This window comes from Symphalangus syndactylus, chromosome 4 (assembly GCF_028878055.3).
Source record: "Symphalangus syndactylus isolate Jambi chromosome 4, NHGRI_mSymSyn1-v2.1_pri, whole genome shotgun sequence".
Taxonomy (NCBI): Eukaryota; Metazoa; Chordata; class Mammalia; order Primates; family Hylobatidae; genus Symphalangus; species Symphalangus syndactylus.
Window position 1 is genome coordinate 22,139,320 of NC_072426.2, and position 17,903 is coordinate 22,157,222.

The 17,903-nt window shown below is 40.3% G+C and overlaps 1 long non-coding RNA gene and 1 pseudogene across 1 annotated transcript; both read right to left on the reverse strand.

Moving 5' to 3' along the window:
• Positions 1-1,275: 1,275 nt before the first annotated feature.
• LOC134736454 (uncharacterized) lies at positions 1,276-17,596 on the reverse strand. Its single transcript, XR_010120461.1, has 4 exons — positions 17,474-17,596; positions 16,289-16,395; positions 15,378-15,505; positions 1,276-1,456 (listed from the first exon to the last, which is right to left on the reverse strand). It is a non-coding gene; the product is annotated as an uncharacterized lncRNA (long non-coding RNA).
• On the reverse strand, positions 8,018-10,449 carry LOC129480056 (ATP-dependent RNA helicase DDX18-like; annotated as a pseudogene).
• Positions 17,597-17,903: the final 307 nt, after the last annotated feature.

Sequence of the window (17,903 nt, forward strand, 5' to 3'; positions counted from 1 at the left end):
TAGAAATTCATTAAAATCTCTTGTCCGCTTCTATCTTTAGCACCCTTATATTCCTTTGGGCTTCTATTTCTTCTGCCATGTCTCTGCCCCCTTGGTCCCTTGATCCCCTCTCTTCTCTGGGCCATGTGTAAGTCTACACAGGCTCTAGATGAATCACATCCCCAGCTCCGTGAAGCACCCTGAAGATCGAGGGTTGGTTCTATGCTAATTGTTCACCAGCCTCTGACTTTTTCCCTTTTATTAATAGAAAGTGAAGGAGAAGTAAGGAGCTTAGTGGGCAAAGATGGAGGGAGAAAGCTGTGAACCTCCAAACATTAACAATTTTATCTCATCGCATGTCAATTGAAGTGTGTACATTAAACTTTGTAGAGTTCATCTATGGAATGGCTTCAGTTCCCACATAGTCTTACTGTCACTGTTCTTATAAAGAATTACACTAAAGGATTCCCTTTAGGTATTAAGGGGATAGTTTAAGCAAGTGAGTGCAAAAAAACATGTTTTTCTTATTTTCCTAGTGCCCCGACCACATAGAGTAAATAATGAGGGCTTATAAAATTGCTTCCCTTCCAGGGTGTAGGCTAGGCCATGTAAAGTGGATAACATTTTACATCAATAAATTAAAGGAAAAGACATTGCCCTATATAACGCCGGCACATAGTAGGGCTCAAGGAGAGGAAGAATCTAGAGCAGTGGTTCTCAGCCTTGGCTGCACAGTGGAAGCACCAGGGGTACTTGAAAAAAAAAAATTCCCTGGTTCGCTTCCCTAGAAATTCTGATGTAATTGGTCTTAGGTGTGGTCTGAGTGTTGGCATTTTTAAAAGCCCACCAGGTGATTCTGTTGTAAAGCCAAGGTTTAGAAACACACCCTGGTTCAGAGGGAAACTCTGGCTTCTTCTCTACTGTTTTCCTTCTGATCTTTCTAGGGATGCCATATCATCTTTGACTCAGCCATGGGCTTGGAGGGTCAGGAGCTGATCATTTGAGATAGAAATTTTATATTATTCTAGATGTGGTCTACTACGTGTTACAAAGTTGAGTATGTGTGTACATATGTGTGATGAATTTCTTGTAAGCCCTTTGAAGCTCCATGTCCTTAGCAGGGTTCCCCACACTTAGAAATTTGGAAGCCTTCCTTTAAGTAACACTCTTATTTTCTGTCCAAATCCAAAATAAAAGTGATAGTAATTAGTAGCATAAAACAAGCAGAATGTAGCAACTAGTACAGAGAGGCTGGCCTGACAGTCCTTAACGATACTTTTATTTTTATATATCCACTATGCTCAAGATTAGTTTATTAATTCTGTAGCAGGTTAAGGGAGTGGAGGCAGCTGGTAATAGTTCATTCATTTATATATTTTCATTCAATAGCCATCTGCTGAATGTCTTGTATGTGCCAGGCCTGGGTTAGGGTTGGGGACTCAATATTGAATATGACTGCACAGCCCCTGTTCTCAGCCTAGTGGGAGAAAAGATAAGTAAATGAGCGATTGCACTCCGTGTGAATGTGCAGTAATGCGGGGGCACAGGATGCTGAGAGAGCACATAGTTGGGACATCCAACCCAGACATGGTTGATAGGTTAGGGGGTGGTTACGGGGAAAGTCTCTTGGGAAAAATAACTTTGGGGAGAGTGGCAGCCATGGAAATAAACCACTTGGATTTCCCTTCAAGAAAGAACGTACTGTTCAGCTTCTAGAAATGCAGTTATCTGATAGCATCCAGCTGTTAGGCTCTCAGGATTAGCTTTAGCTTTCAAGCTGACCCCACATTCTTATAGGCAGGGGGAACAGCTTTGTTCCACTCTCTGTCATTGTGCAGAGAGTGGAATGGATAGTAGAAGGAAAGGGAGGAGAGAGAGGTAAGCAGGGAGTATTGTAGCCCAGATCATGGGGGACCTTGTAGGCCATTGTAAGAACACTGGCTTCTACTCAAAGTGATATGAGGTGAGAGGAGGGCATTGAGTGGGCACTGGCATAAGCTAATTCATGTTCGATTCAAGTTCTCAGCCTTTGACTTTGCTCCAGCCCACTTCCTTCCCTTCAGTCAGTGACATCCATCCCTCCAGGGGACTGCCAGCCCTCCAGGGGACTTGCACCTAGCAAAGCAATACACCTTCAGAGTGACTCCTAGTCTGACAGATTAGAGCAGCTTCTGTGCAGTGGGAGTTCTAAAGAAGCTGAAGATTTCATTTCTAAGTTCAAGAGTGTTATGTCCTTATAGATGAGACTATGTGAATTTTTTTGTGTGCCCAAAAGTTGTAGAGGTTATGAAACATCAAGGGTAGGACATATGCCAGATGACATCCCAGAAACTTTTTAGGGTGACAGGTAAAATAACTGGTTTTTATCCTTGGAGAAAGAACCAACATCTCTAATTGTCCTCCAAGTTAGACTTGCCTTCCCTGACTTGTGAAACCTGGTTATCAGTGAGCTTGGCAGGAAGGTGGCCATGAAATGTCCTGGTTGGTGTACAAGCCCAAATTTGGAGCATGAGTGTTTATTTTCTATTCTCTGTCCTCTGAAGATTTCCATGTGGAGAGTTGACCTGTGTCTCAAGATAACAATCCAGGCAAAAAGGGAATAATTTAGAAGAAATTTAATTCCTCCCTTGAGGAACAATTTCTGTTCATAAATTTTAAAATATGTTTTGTGTTTTGTTTCACTATTTCCTAGGATTTCATTCCTCTAGCTGAACTTAAAGCTGTCTTCAGAAGGCCCATGGCTTGCTAGCTTCTCATCCAGCTGCAGAATACACACCAGGACTGGATGTGCTTGGAAGTCCACTTTCCAATAGATTTCTGTGGCATCAAAAACAACTCTTTTCAAAGCCGCCTGGTCCCAGGGAATGCCAGTTTCGGGAAGGTCAATGCTGGGAATGAGAGCAAATCTGTTCTTGTCTGCAATTCTCTTCTTCATCTGGGTCTCTGAGCTTGATAATTCCTGGTCCCAAGTGCCACAATGAAGACAGTGATTATGGCCACCACCATCATTATAAAAATAAATAAAAGAGATACTTAAAATGCTCAGAACTGATGATTCACACATGTTAATGGTGAATAAACATAGAAAAGTATTTTAGCATCGCTAATTATCAAAGAGGAAGAAGGAGAAGGAATGTAGGGCAAGCAAAAGCAATAAAGTTGCAAACAACCAAAATGGCCCCCAACAGGCAATTGGTTAAATCTGGATACTATGGAATATCTTGGAAATTTCTGTTAATAAAAAAATTTTATTGGCATCATAAAATATCAAGAAATCAGGTCACAAACTATATATGCAAATACGTTCTTAGCTTTCAAAATAAAAGCATGTAAAAAGAATACTCTCCAAATATCAACAATATTTATTTTTGGAAGTGTAACTATGAATAATTTTAATTCTCCCAAATATTTTTCTGTAATTTCCAATTTTCTAGAATAAACATGAAACAGGAAAGCCAAATTAAAATAAATTTTAAGAAAACATAAAAGAGATATTAAAATTATACACAAATTTTTCCTATAGTATAATTTTCACAGAAAAAAATGTTTGAGAAAATATTTTTAGGAAGTCATCTAATATTGCTGTTGGCTTTTCCTCACAAGAATATGATGTGATGGCAATAAAAAGTTGTTCATAAAGTTATGATTTAAACGGTTAGACTGGTCTCAGTGAACTTCAGGGTCAGCTCTACAGTTTAATCATATTGTTTTTACTGGCTACCAAGGCTAAAGAAGTATAGGTACAACTGCTATAATTCCTTAGTTAGTGGGAAGTGGCACATTTAAAGGACACAAATCCATTCTCTTTGCAGCCCTCTATCACTTTCACTGCAAATGGAGAAAAACAGAGGAAAACTGAAGGGTCATTTAGTTAAGATGATAGAAAAGAAGGAAGGAAATAAGGGTGGTCGGGGGCGCAGGGTGGGCAGGGGCCTTTGGAGAGCATGCGACACTTGCAAGATCCTACGAATGAGAGAAAAGCAACGATGGAAACAAACATTTACTAAATCTTTCCCTGTGTTTTGTAACCTGAAATTTCCAAGATATTCCACTGTGTTCAGATATAACCAACTGCCTATTGTGGGCCATTTTGGTTGTTTACAATTTTATTGATATTGCCTGCCCTACATTCCTGCTCCTTCTTCCTCTTTGATTATTAGTGATGCTAAAATACTTTTAGATGTTTATTCACCATTAATATTTGTGAATCATCCTTTCTCTGAACCTGGGCTCTGTTCTAAGTGCTTCTCCCATATAATTTCATTCTCTACTCATAGAACATAGAAATGGGTGTCATCTTCTCCACTTCACAGATGAAGAAACCGAGACTCAGAGAACTAACTTGCCCACGATTATACATTCTAGTAAACAATGAAGCTGGAAATGCAAACTACCTCATAACTCATTCTGAAATTACATGTACGTACGTGTGTTGGCATGTGAGTGCCCAATGAACATGGCTTTGTCAAGGATGGAGTTTTCCTCATCCAGTCACCTGGAGCTCGGAGAAGTGAATTGATTCACTCGTGGCCATGGAGGCATCATGAGAACACAAGCCACCAATTAACAGTCTAAATTAATAAAGTGTAATTTGTGTTGGAGTTTCAAACTGGCTGGGCAAAAGCTTTGAGACGGAGTGCAGGCTTTGGGTGCTAGCAGCCATTATGGGAAAGAGAGAATCATGAAAAACAACAGAAGGTATGGAAGATGATGCCTGCGAGAAGCTAGTCTATGGGAAAATTTGGGGTGTGCTGACAAGGGAGTATCATCATCCAATTAGCAGCTCCTCATAGTACCCAAGATTCCCATTTTCCTAGGATCTGGGGAGTGGGAATTCTGAAGGGCAGATCAGAGAGTCTTACTGCTTCAGGACATGGACAGCTGAGGGAAAGTCTTCAGTATTTGAAGAGATATAGCAGCAAGTGGGATTAAGAAGAAAAATTCAGATTTAGAAAGCCGGACAGAAAAAGGAAGGGGCTGGACTCTAAAAACTGCCCTCATCCTGAGACAGGCATTCTTTAAAAATGTCCCAGTACTCCTTACACTCTTGTAAAGTCACTTCTCTTCATCAGTGACCTGAAAGTAGTACTGCTGGTGGCCAACCAGTAGGCAGGGAGATGAAAAATTATAGAGCAAAAACTTCAGTACCAAGACCGTGGTCTCAAAGAGGGTCTTCATGGTCCTCTTTTCTATCTTTTTGATGGTTTATTACAAGACTTAGGGCTCTTCCATGTGAAAACATAGCATTTGATATCAGCTAATGGTAGAAGCATTACAGAGAACACTTTCCAGGAAAGCTATTGAATGATCATTACAATCAGTGCATTTGAATCTTAGATGACCTAGTGAGTCATTGTCTTCTGTAATTTTATGAGACTATGAGTTTTTGGACTATGAGTCTTTAAACCTCCTATAGGGCCTAATGTGGTGTCTTGCTCACAAATACGAGGTGAATGAAAGACAGACATCCAGGTGTCTTTCCAGGGGTGTGTTGGAGAACCTAAAACCTGTCTTCCTACAGATACAGTTTGGTTCAGTTCTTCTCAAGTGTCTTCTTTGGATTTGCCGCATTGGAACTCCTCAGTCACCAGAGTGTGCCTGTTATTCAGTAAGTACCAAGAAATTTTCCTTTGGTTGGTTTTCACTCTCCATGGCCAAGTCTAGTCACCAGAGAAATGTTTCTAAGAAATTTAATAGATTTTGTCGTCTCTGTTTGATGCAGAATGTCTGAGAAGATGCCAGAGCTAGACACCTCCAATTGCAAACACGGGCCAATTACAACTAAATCTACAAATGGATCACTTTCTAGTTTTTGCATGTTGGGTGGTTCATATGCAGAGTTGACACCATTGGCTCTTCCTCAGTAAGATATACATCTCAAGTAGTTTTTGCGCAGTATGATGGAATGACCTGGCCTGATAGACAATATGATGGAGTGGCTAAACCATGGACAGAATCATCACTGTCTCCTGCCAATCTTCCACAATTCTAAGTTTTCTTATTTGTTCACTACAAATGTCAATATAGATTAAAAATCATTTACACTTTTTTATTAGCCTAGGAATTTTTGACCACCTTCCATGAGCCAGGTATTATGTGATGCCCTTTACATATAACCTTTCATCTCTCTATTATTCTATTTTATAGCAGAGGGAGCAGAGTTTCAGAGACACTAAGTAGATTGTTTGAGGCCAAACCTCTCTTAAATAGCAGTTAGGATGTGAATAAAAGTCTATCAAAATTCAAATTTTTGCTATTTCTACTACACCACCATTCCTTGGTCACATTCCTAGTTGGATGGAAGGAGTTTGCTATGCAGACTATTCATCCCCAAATTGCCTTTTATTATGCAACCTTTTCAAAGACTTGTACAAAAATCTAAATAAATAATGAAGACCGCATTCTCCTTTTTGTTTTTTTTTGTGGTTATTATTTAATGATACAGGAAAATAACATGTTATGAAACAAGCTGGTTACAACTAGTAGGTAGATGACTTCATTTTTGATAAAAAATTAAAAAGCATGAACATGCATATAAAAATTAGATTAGGTACAAAATACCAACAGTATTTACTTAATTAAATATTCTTCCCTTTGCTTTTGTCTTTTAAAAAACATTACTTCTGAAACAAAAAAAAAAAAAAAGGAAAATATGATCCTGGAGAGAGTTTCTAAACACGAGGAATTAGGAATCCAAGAAGCCAAACCAGGAGCACAGCAGTCAAGGTTGGAAGCCCAGGACAGGTCTGACCAGGGTGATAATGGCCAAGCCCAGAAATGGAAGATTGTTCTTTTCTTTTCCTACTGGAATATTCTTTACCAAACACTTTCCTCTACATTACATATTAGCACACTTACATTTAATGGGATCCTATGATTAACTGGCACAACAGCAAAATGATGCTAGCAACTTTTGTTTTGAATTGCTACAAAATCTATCATTTTGTAGTTATACATCATACAAAACACACTAGAAATCAAGTGCTCCTACAACAAAAAACCCATCTGACTTTGCTGTTTTTTTCTGACTTTGTTCATTTTCAATCTTCACAAAAAGTGTATTTTTTGTTTCAGGGACTGGAAGAGGTAATTTTTCTCAGAAAGAAGCAAACATTAATGTGTGCTGGGCACTGTCTGATGGCTTGGCTCTAAGTCCAGGGCAGTTGCCCTTGTCTTCTAAGTACTGTACAGAGCAAAAAGGCTTACCAAAATCCAGACCACCTTGAATTAAAGAAATCTGAATGAGGAGCAGCACCATTCTTTGTATGTGTGTTTTTAAAGTCTTTGCTGTGTTACTGAATGAAGAAATGCAGTATATTATTCCTCTATTGATGTAAACGAGGCTTGAACATCTCAATTCCACCTTCTTCCTACCCCACACTCATCAAATGTTATGACTGCTAGTGATACTTTATTCAAATTACAACCCATAGTTTTTGCTCTAAAAAACAAAACACCTGAGAAAGGCTCATTGCTTTAAAATCAAGAATCTATAAAAGCAATGCCACCCTAATCCTAAGGTGCTTCTTAGGTATTTTCCAAAGCTCTTTGCTCTTTTATACTACAGCATTTTCAGGAGGAGTCATTAGGTACTCTCAAGGTCCAAGAAATAACTAAAAACAAAAAAATAACCTGAGACTATTTTCTGCATTATCACCAGCTTCCCAGCACACTAGGTCACCTTTTATAGCAGTCAGCAAAGCAACTCATGCCACAAAAATCTTCACAAACCAAGAAGGAAAGGTACAAAAAGAATTATATTAAAACAATAACATACATTTGTGTGTATGAAGGAGGGATATTTAAATTAAAATATTATATCATCACAAGAAAGAGCAGATATTCCTTGCTCTGTCCTTGGGCAACGAAGAAAATTAAAGCCTGTTTTATATCCCAAAAATAAAAGAGACTTGATAGAAGTAACAGTGTTCAGTGCTTGCAACCCAAGTCAGTTTATACTCTTGTTAGATCAGTCCAAATTCTAAAGGCTACAAAAATCCTGTTAGATCAAGGGGGGAAATTTCATGTTAGGACAAAGTTACTCAAGATAAAGAAAGGCATGTATTGAGTGAGGGAACTGCCTGCTGCAGATGACTTTTTGCTAATGTGTTTAAAGATTATGGACTTCTCAACTTTCTTGGTTTTCTGATAGCCAAATCCTCCTTGCTTTTTCTGCTTGCCTTCATTGCTGTTCATGTTCAGATCAACAAAGGGAGGCACCTTGAAACCAAATGACAGAGCAATGTGAGGCAAATTTAAGTTATTAACATTAAAGATCTGTTTCAGAGAATAGGAATCCTAGGCTCGTATGTATGACTTATATGCTTCCTGGGCTGACTTATGAAGAAAGTAGTTCTTTTCAGTCAGTTTCTCAAGCTGAGACTGAATGTCAGAAATTTTAGACCAGGAAAAGTCAAATTCACTTAATGGAACCTTGGTTTGTTTCAAGTAGTGAAGGAAACCCAATTCTTCTGGGTGCAAAATGAGCAAGGCATGCCTTCCCCCATTTAGGCCTCTGGCTGTTCTCCTCACACAATGAATACATTCCTTAGGGTCATCTGGAGGGTCATACTGAACAATCCAGTCGACTTCAGGAATGTCCAGTCCTCTTGCTGCCACATCCTTACACAATAGTGTTCCTGAATCTGCGTTGCAGAACTAGAAGAATGTGGTTGTATGCTTATTTTGCTTTTGCTTTCCATGAATGGCCAAGACAGCAAATCAATGTAGTTCAGCAACCCGTAAGGGTATTTCACAGACATACAAGATGTAAAGAAGACCGTGAGCTTCTTCTTTCGGTTCTTCTTAAGGAATGTAAAGGGCAGAAGGAATCTCTTTTCAGAGGGACAAACAATGTATCCCTGCTCAAGACCATCCACTGTTGCATTAGCTTTATTATCATCAACACCAACATACAATGGCTCCTTTTTCAGAGAAATCGTTGCCAGGTCCTCAACTTTTCGAGTTTAGGTGGCAGAAAAGAGCATAGTCTGTCTGCGTGTTGGCAAAAGTTTAATAATTTGCTTTAATTTATCTTCAAACCCAACGTCCAAGATACAATCAGCTTCATCAATAGCCAGACCCTGCAGGCTTTTATACATAAACCCTAGGGTATTCTGCATATGGTCCAGCAGACGGCCTGGTGCGACCACAATGATGTTGATCCCGTTAGCAAGTTTCTGTGCTTCAGCAGATCTGTTACTGCCACCTATTATCAACCCATAGATGTGCACATGGTGAGTCATTAGCTCCTTAAGAACACCAAAAGTTTGCATGGCTAGTTGTCTAGTAGGTGAGAGAATAAGGACTCCTGTTCCATTCCTGGGCATGAACTTTAACTTAACAATGAGTTCAATTGCAGAGATGAGAAAAGCCAAGGTTTTACCATTGCCTGTTTTTACAGCTGCTAGAAGATCCCTGCCTTCTAGAAGTGGTCTCATAGTTGTTTTTTTTTTTTTTCTGAGACGGTGTCTCGCTCTGTCGCCCAGGCTGGAGTGCAGTGGCGTGATCTCGGCTCACTGCAAGCTCCGCCTCCCGGGTTCACGCCATTCTCCTGCCTCAGCCTCCAGAGCAGCTGGGACCACAGGTGCCCGCCACCACGCCCGGCTAATTTTTTGTATTTTTTAGTAGAGACGGGGTTTCACCGTGTTGGCCAGGATGGTCTGGATCTCCTGACCTCGTGATCCGCCCGCCTCGGCCTCCCAAAGTGCTGGGATTACACGCGTGAGCCACCGCCCCTGGCCAGTCTGATAGTTTTATGCTGAATTTCAGCCACGTTGGTAAAGCCCATTTCTTTTATTGCCTTCAGAGTGTTTTCATTAACAAGATTACATAGAGAAGCAAATGAAGTATCCTCAAAAGCTCCTGTCAGTCCCAGGGGCAGGCTGGGCACCTCACTGTCATCTTCATCATATCCAGTTTCTGCACATTATTTCCTGTTTCTTTAGGAGTCTGGGCACTTTCTTCTTCAGATTCTTCTTTGTTTTCAGTTTTTGCTTTTTTTGTATCAGGCCCGGCATCATTCACCATTTTTCTCTTTTTCTTCTTCTTTTTCTTTTTTGATTCTGAATTGGGAGACTGCATTTCTGCATCTCCATTGGTTAATACGGTGGATTTCTGGGGAGATTTTTTAACTTTTACATTTTCCACTGTTTCTTGAGACACGTCTCCATTTTGAGCTTCTGATAAAGCCACATTTATAGAATGTTTTGATTTTTTAATCTTTCTACCTCCCATTGTTTCTTCAGACACATCTCCATTTTGAGTTTCTGATAGGGTCAGATTTGAGGCCCCCTGCAACTTTAGGTTCCACTGCCACAATTTGAGGTTCCGCTTCTCCATGTCCTTGCTCAGGAGTTTCATCAGCAGGTGAGACACGCTGTCCAAGAAGTGCCTAGACCGCCGTGCCACACAATACAGCTCTGCATTCCCATTTTTTACATATTGATTTTGCTCCTCAAAGAACTCCATGAACCCAAGGAGCTGGTTGATGGAAGCCTCTGGTCATCCCAACTGAGTCTCTATTCCACCTGGGAGCAAGGGCCTCCAAAAAGCATTAAGTAGAAGGTTGCTTCCCCAAGACTCAAATACCAAGCAACTATTTTCTTCCAGAGTTGAGGAAGGTTTTTCTAATGTCTCTTTAAAATTGCTCTGAAAATCTGAATCCAATGGAATAAACTAGATAGGGCTGTTGATTGTGGAGAACATCTATCACCGACTTTAAAACTTTTCTCTTTTTAAAAATTCTTTTTGACATTATAAAAACAATATATGCTTATTGCAAAACACTAAAACGATACAGAGGTGCATAGATATAAAAGTGAACATTCTCGGTAGCTTCTTTCACTCACTCCCGTTTTAGGAGGTAACTGTTAGAAGGTAACATTACCACCTTAAGAAGTAACTAGATTGTATATCACAAGATCTTTTAGGAGCTTGTTTATCCCACCTCTATACACACCTGCATATGCATGCACAGATGTACACAGTTACATGCCTTTTCTTTTATACAAAAAAATGAAAGCATACTCTAAATTTCATTATGCAGCTTTCAACTTAATACACCACACATAGATTTGTATGTCCATCAGTCATAATTCTGTTGGTTTATCACTCATAAATGGGAACAACACTGTTTTCCCCTCTCTTACCTTACAAGTTTGCCATGAGGATTAATCATATGTTCAAAGATACGCAAGGACAGCGGTACTAAAAAATGGCACAGAAGGCTTTGAGATGGCCATTGATGTATTATTTTACAGAGACATCATACAGATTATGTGATGAGCTCCAAGAGTAAGGATGAGGAAGTAATTTCTTGTTTTCCCACTCTGAATGGGACACTTCGTGATCTGCATATTATAAAAAACATGCAAGTGAGGTCAGGCTTGGCAGGGAAATTGCTGGCTACGAGCTTTTAGGACAATTAAGAAACAGCAGGATCCTTCTGGCACAAGCTTCAACCAGTTGGCAGAAAAATGCCTCTTCTGCTCCTACGGTGACTGGCAATTCTAAGTAAATGGCTAAAATTGCCTTTCATGTCTGCCGGCGACTTCTTTCCCAAAGTCTTTGAGTCTTGTTGCATTTGCTTTGATAATGAGTATCTTCTCTATTAGGGTACATTTGACATGCATAAGGATTATTTCAACTCTGACAGGAGAGAAATTCACTTGTTTCCAGAATTAGGAATACTTGAAAATTTGCTCAAGTCTAAAAATGAATTTTTCCCTAAAAGTTTTCTTCTTCAAGACTCTGTTACCATACACAAAGACTGTATTTTATATGATTAGTGACATACTAATAGGCATTTTGAAATATCAAAAATAGCTCCTGAACCCCTGTTATTTTCTTTGGTGAAGTCCAAGGACGTGGAACCCCAGTTAGGGCATTATTAACTTAAAATATTCCTACTCACTTAAATTATAAGCTGTCAATAAATATCACTTTTCTTTTAACTTCAATTCACAGTTTGCCCTGAGACTACATTGCTGACCATATGCCTTCCACCCCTGATACCCAGCCAAGGCAGCATCCATAATGGCCTGTTGGCTTGCCTCTGAGAGCCCAGTGTTGGACAGCCTGTATAGTACAATGGTTGAAAGCAGTCTTTGGAGCTCCAAGGGCTCTGCACATTTGCTTGAGTCCCCGTAACATGGTGGAGATGGTAGCACCTACCTAAGAAGGTTGTTAATTAATTAGCCTATATAATAAAGCACCTAGAATACTGCCTGGACCATAAAGTGTCATTATTACTGTATCTTTTGTATTTAAAGTCATTCTCTTTAACTTTTGTTATTGGGATGAGGTCAGTAGCTTTTTATGCTTCTGAGAGGGGAAAACCTCTTCATCTTGTTCCCTGTGTCATAACAGAAACAAAGAGGAAGAAGAAGATGGTATAAGTGCAGTAAATCTTCCCCTCATATTTGGTCAGATAAGAGCAGGGGCTTGGAGCCAGGCTGCCTGGCTTGACCACTTACCACTAGCAAGTTTCTTAACCTCTCCAGCCGCAGTGACTTTATCTGTATAAAGGGGATAACAATTGCCCCTGGTCATAGGGCTGTTGGGAAAACCAAGACGGTGTGAATAACAGACTTACACATAGTGAGTGCTCAATATAGATAGCTAGTAAGTTAATTCTGAGGCAACAGATTCAAGTCTACTACTGAGCTCCGACTATGTGTCTATTCTATATAGGGACTGCATTTAACAATATTCCCACAAGGAACACACATTATCTTCACTTAACTGATAAGGAGACTAAAGCTTTGAAAGGTTAAATGGCATGCAGCAGTTCTCCTGTTAGAAGGCCATAGAGCTGAAATGTGACGCCAGGTCTTCTGATTCACAGGCTAGTGTTCTTTCTTCTAAACCCCTGGATATCTCTGTGAGCCACGCGTATCTGATTACCCCAAGGATTCTCAGGGTCAACAGTAAATAGGGTAGAGAGACCGTCAGTCCCTGCCTTCTGCTTACTGCCAGAAACCTTTCCAATTATCTTCGTATGACCAACACATACGTAAATGCACAACATGCTTTAAACAGTTAAGCAATAAAACATAATTTTCCCATAATCCTACTCTGGGATTCTTTTCTCTCAAAGTTTCATTGACTTTCTTAGAATGTCTAAATGACCCTCAGAATGTTTTTCACCAGCAAAGTTTTGTTGTTTTTTTCCCCACTGATTCCAAAACAGTGAGTTGACTCCTCTTCTTCCTGGAAGGCTTTCTAGGTCATTACAAATAGCATTTTTCTTTATAGTTCTCAAGTGACCTTTAGTGCAAACATTTCTTTCTTCTTCCTGGAGTGGGTTCTGACATCATTCTCCAGGAACACAAAGGCCTCCACAAGGTTGATTTATCCTGCTGAGATTCTGGAAAGGGTCTCCTCTCCTCTGACCGTGTCTTAATTCACAATTGAGGGAAAAATATTTAGCAATGAGTCTCTTTCCCTATTTTCTTTGAGCTTGGTTTTTAAAAGTCAGTTATTCTAACATCTGCTTGGAACGTTTTATTGTCCCTAGTCAGAAGTATGGTTTTGTATTTTTTAGCCAATTATTTCTTATCTTTGGTTACTTTTGCTCTTTTTTAATTCAAATCAGCCAGCATCTGTTCCCAGGATTCAGTGCCAAGGTGCCACCCAGTTTAGGAAAGCTAATCTTTGATCTTTTTCTTTTGCCTCTTGTTGGTACCACACACTAGTTTTCATCCCCAATTCCCCCACATTCTCATACCTCCCTTTGCAAATTCACTTGAGATTTTAAAAAGAAAAGAAAACTTTAAAAGGAGAACTAAGATGATTGTTCAGATAAAATGCTGAATCCAGACAGCCAAAAGCTGTGTGGTTTTCTCCGAGTTTGCTCTGTTCTGCCTAGATGTTGTGTGGCTTAATGGGGAGAGAAGCTGCCAGCTTAGAACAGAGCAGAAGGATTTTTCAGCATCAGCTCCTCCCATGTCGTGGGTCTCTGGTAAGTTTCCCAGTCTTTTGTTATCCAGGTAGCGTTTTCATGTCATGGGCATAATGGTAGAAACCACCTCCATAGGCCAAATGGAAGGCACAACATTGATGTCAGGAGAGAGGCCCAGGTGGCTGCTTCCTTACTAAGACCAATCTCTGATATTTGCAGTTACTTTTCTTTCACTTCTTGGTGCAAACAGGTTTTCTTTTAAACATAGCTAACAATGATTTTGCAGTTTCACACTGACATAAAATTTTTGTCCAGCTTTTGAAGGAAATCTATTTATGCATGATGAGTCTTCTGAATTCTAAATCACTGTTACAGACATTTTTAAAGTGAGAGTTGTGTAACACATGTAAGATGGAGTAACAAAACAGTTTTTAAAAATGCTTGGGCTGGGCACGGTGGCTCACGCCTGTAATCCCTGCACTTTGAGAGGCTGAGGCGGTCAGATCATCTGAGGTCAGGAGTTCAAGACTAGCCTGGCCAACACGGGAAAATCCCGTCTCTACTAAAAAATACAAAAATTAGCCAGATGTGGTGGCAGGCGCCTGTAATACCAGCTACTCGGTAGGCTGAGGCAGGAGAATCGCTTGAACCTGGGAGGCGGAGATTCCAGTGAGCCAAGATCGTGCCACTGCACTCCAGCCTGGGCAAGAGAGCGAGATTCCGTCTCAAAAACAAAAAACACCAAAAAAAAGTGCTTTAAAAGGACTTTTTAATCACCTAGTCATTCAATCAACAAGCATTTACTTAGTGTCTTACTCTGTCAGATGCTACATTAGACCCCAGCAATGCAGTAGCAAGGAAAAAGACACACAGCCCCTGTCTTCCTGGGGCTCAGAGCCCAGAAGTCTTCTGCCACCACAGAAGGAGTTTGAATATGAGTTGTGGCTTTTCTAAGTCAAATGTAAAGTTTGACACTTGTCCTGAAACCACGTGAAAAGCCACAGGACAATGGAAGAGAAAAAGATGTTAAAAAAAAAAAAAAAAAAAAAAAAGATTCTTTGATTCCCAAGAGGATTTTATCTCCTGAGCACTTTCCTAAGCAGGTGGACCTTTTTACCCAGGGCCATGAGCCTGAATACATTAATTCCTTCTATGGTGTGGAGATCAGTGACCAGCCATAAGGGCTAGTAAACTACTTCCAGTAGTCAAATCCAGTCTACCTCCTGCGTTTGCATGGCCTATGAGCTAAGAATAGTTTTTACGTTTTTATATACTTGAAAGAAATCAAAAGAATAATAATATTTGGTGAAACAGAAAAATAATAAAAAATTCATATTTCAGTTTCCATAAATAAAATTTAATGGGAACAAAGCCTGGCCCATTCATTTATGTATTGTGCTATAAGGGCAGAGTTGAAGAATTGCAACAGAGACTGTATAGTTGGCAAAGCCTAAAATATTCATTATTTGGCTCTTTAAAGAACGTATTTTCTGACCTCTGGTGTAGAAAACTTTCTGGTGCTGTCACTTCACACTGCTTGGCTGTAGCCATCTCCTTATTGCTAAGAGACATGGCAACCCCAAACAGCCATCTTCCTTTGTATTGTATGAAATACAGGGTAAGCTGTAGGAACAACAGAGAATGGTATATTGATAAGCAGGTTTGAATTTTCTTAAGCCACAAACTTGAGTGTGCAAAATAGATAATATTATTTTGTATAATATAACTTAATTTACTTAACATTATAACATTCAATGTTAATTATTTCTAGAAAACTTCTCTGTTTTCTCAGTCTTTTCATGTTAAAATTCAGTTAATTCTGGATTTTCTCTATTGTCTTCCATCTCCTTTAGATAGCACCTGTGTGGGGAGGTCTACGTGGTATTCTGGCAAAGCCTGCCTCTCCTGAGATGTATCCTGCCTCTGGTTACTAGCACTCCAGCAATGTTCATTACCTCACCTGGTCTTGGGGCTTTCTCTTATAATGTACTTTTGTCACTTCTGCCGGATACCTGGGTTTATCGGTGCTCTGCTACTCTTGAACTCTTCTCGAGTGTGTGGAAACTTTGCACTGCTCTTCCACGTTTTCTCTGGGGTTGCTAGAGATGAGTAGAACACCCTGGCCTTCCCTGACCCTTCCCACCCGCCCCCCACCAACCTGGGATTCTTGGATAGGAACCAGGTCTGTCTGACATTGTCCTTGCATTTAATACTGTCATCCCGCCTCTTCCCATAGCCAGCTTCTTGAGTGGAAAACGTCCCCAAGCCTGCTACTGCTCCCCCTGCAGTGGTGTCTCTTGAGTTGGAAAAACAGGATGTCTTCTCTTTCAGGGCCGTGATCTGAGGCAGGCCGGGAGGAAGGAGGAGGAGGCATCTGGTTGATAGCCCTTTACAAAAGGAGCATACTTGTGCTTCCCAGCTCTGTGCATGCTCCAGCCAGCTCAAGTCCGACCTATTGGCTCTGTTTAATTCAGCAACTTCAGACTCTGGTTAGGCCAGATGGAAAATCAGTCCTGGAAAAACGAAAATGTGAAAAACTGTGGCAGAGAAGGTCATTCACTCCCTCATAAATCTAAACACACTAAGCCCATTGAAGGACTTGCCAGGAAAATGTGATTTTCAGTTTTCTCTTTGGGTTCAATTTATCTTTACTGCTAAGTAGTCAAGTTGAATTAGATCCAGAACCAGATACAATCCTACCCTTTTTCTTTGAAGGGAGGGACCCCAACCTTCCTGTCAGTGACCTAGCTAACCCATCCTAAAGACTGGTATTTCCTAAGTTAGAAATTCTAGCAGATCTTCTTTTGGGTTTCTGAACGAGGTGCACCCTAGGTTTCCTTTTCTCAGATGAATGAGTAATTGCATCTTTTCTGCAATGCCTCACTAAAGATGAGAAACAGTCACTCAGGATTGCATTTCACTTCATTGCGTTTTGCTTTTTGCAGATGGCAATTTTTCTGCATCTTATGATCTCCCTTGACCTGAAGCACAGCCCCATCTATCATCCTGACCATTCAAGTTTGTAGTTTTGAAAGATACATAATAGAATGGAATACAAGAAAGAGCACACCTGTCCAGGAGACTTGACCAAATGAACCCTCGTGTCAATGAGGGCATTAGAATAGGCCCTGGAATACCCGTACTTCCATGATATTACCACAATTGCGTGTAAATATAAGACACACAAAGCATTCCCCAGGCTGTTATTGGCAGGAATCATAGTTCTTATCCTATGAAGATAGGAGCAGAAGAGAAGAGTGTCCAGGTGTATTTCCTACCTGAATGGCAAAGTGGAAATTGATGTATAATTTTCCATATGGAAATAACTTGTTTCGCCACATTCATTTCCTCAATAAGGACAGATGCCCTAAGGTAGATTCCTTCAGGATGGAGTGAGAGAGGCCTTTTTTCAGCTCCCTGTGGTAGTCTTACTGTATCATCACAGAGTCTTTGCTATGCCTCCCTTCAAGAGATGGAGTTTGATGTCTTTTGCCTGGAATGTGAGTGGGACTTAGTAACTGACTTTCTAATGTAGAGAATATGGCAGAGGTGACAGCATGTCACTTACAAAGACTAGGACATAAAAGATACCTCTGGCTTCCTCTTTGCTCTCTTTGGGATCTCTTACTCTGGAAGAAGCTGGTTGTCATGTCATGAGAACACACAAGCAGTCCTATGGAGAGGTCCACATGGTAGGACCTGGGGCCTCTTGCCAACAGCCACGAGAGTGAGCCATGCTGGAAACAGCTCCTTCAGCCCCAGTCAAGCCTTCAGATGACACAGTCCTAGACAATATCTTAACTGAAACTGCATGAGAGACCCTGAGGCAGAGCCACCGAGTTAAACTATTCACAAATTCCTGACCCACAGAGGCTGTGAGATAATAAATGTTTGTTGTTTTAAATCCACAAAGCCAGAGATTATAGAGTAATTTGCTGTGCAGCAATGGATAATGGAGTCCTCCTTGGAGAATATTTCGTTGGTGGTGAAAATTTCATTCTATGAGTTATTTATGATGTAT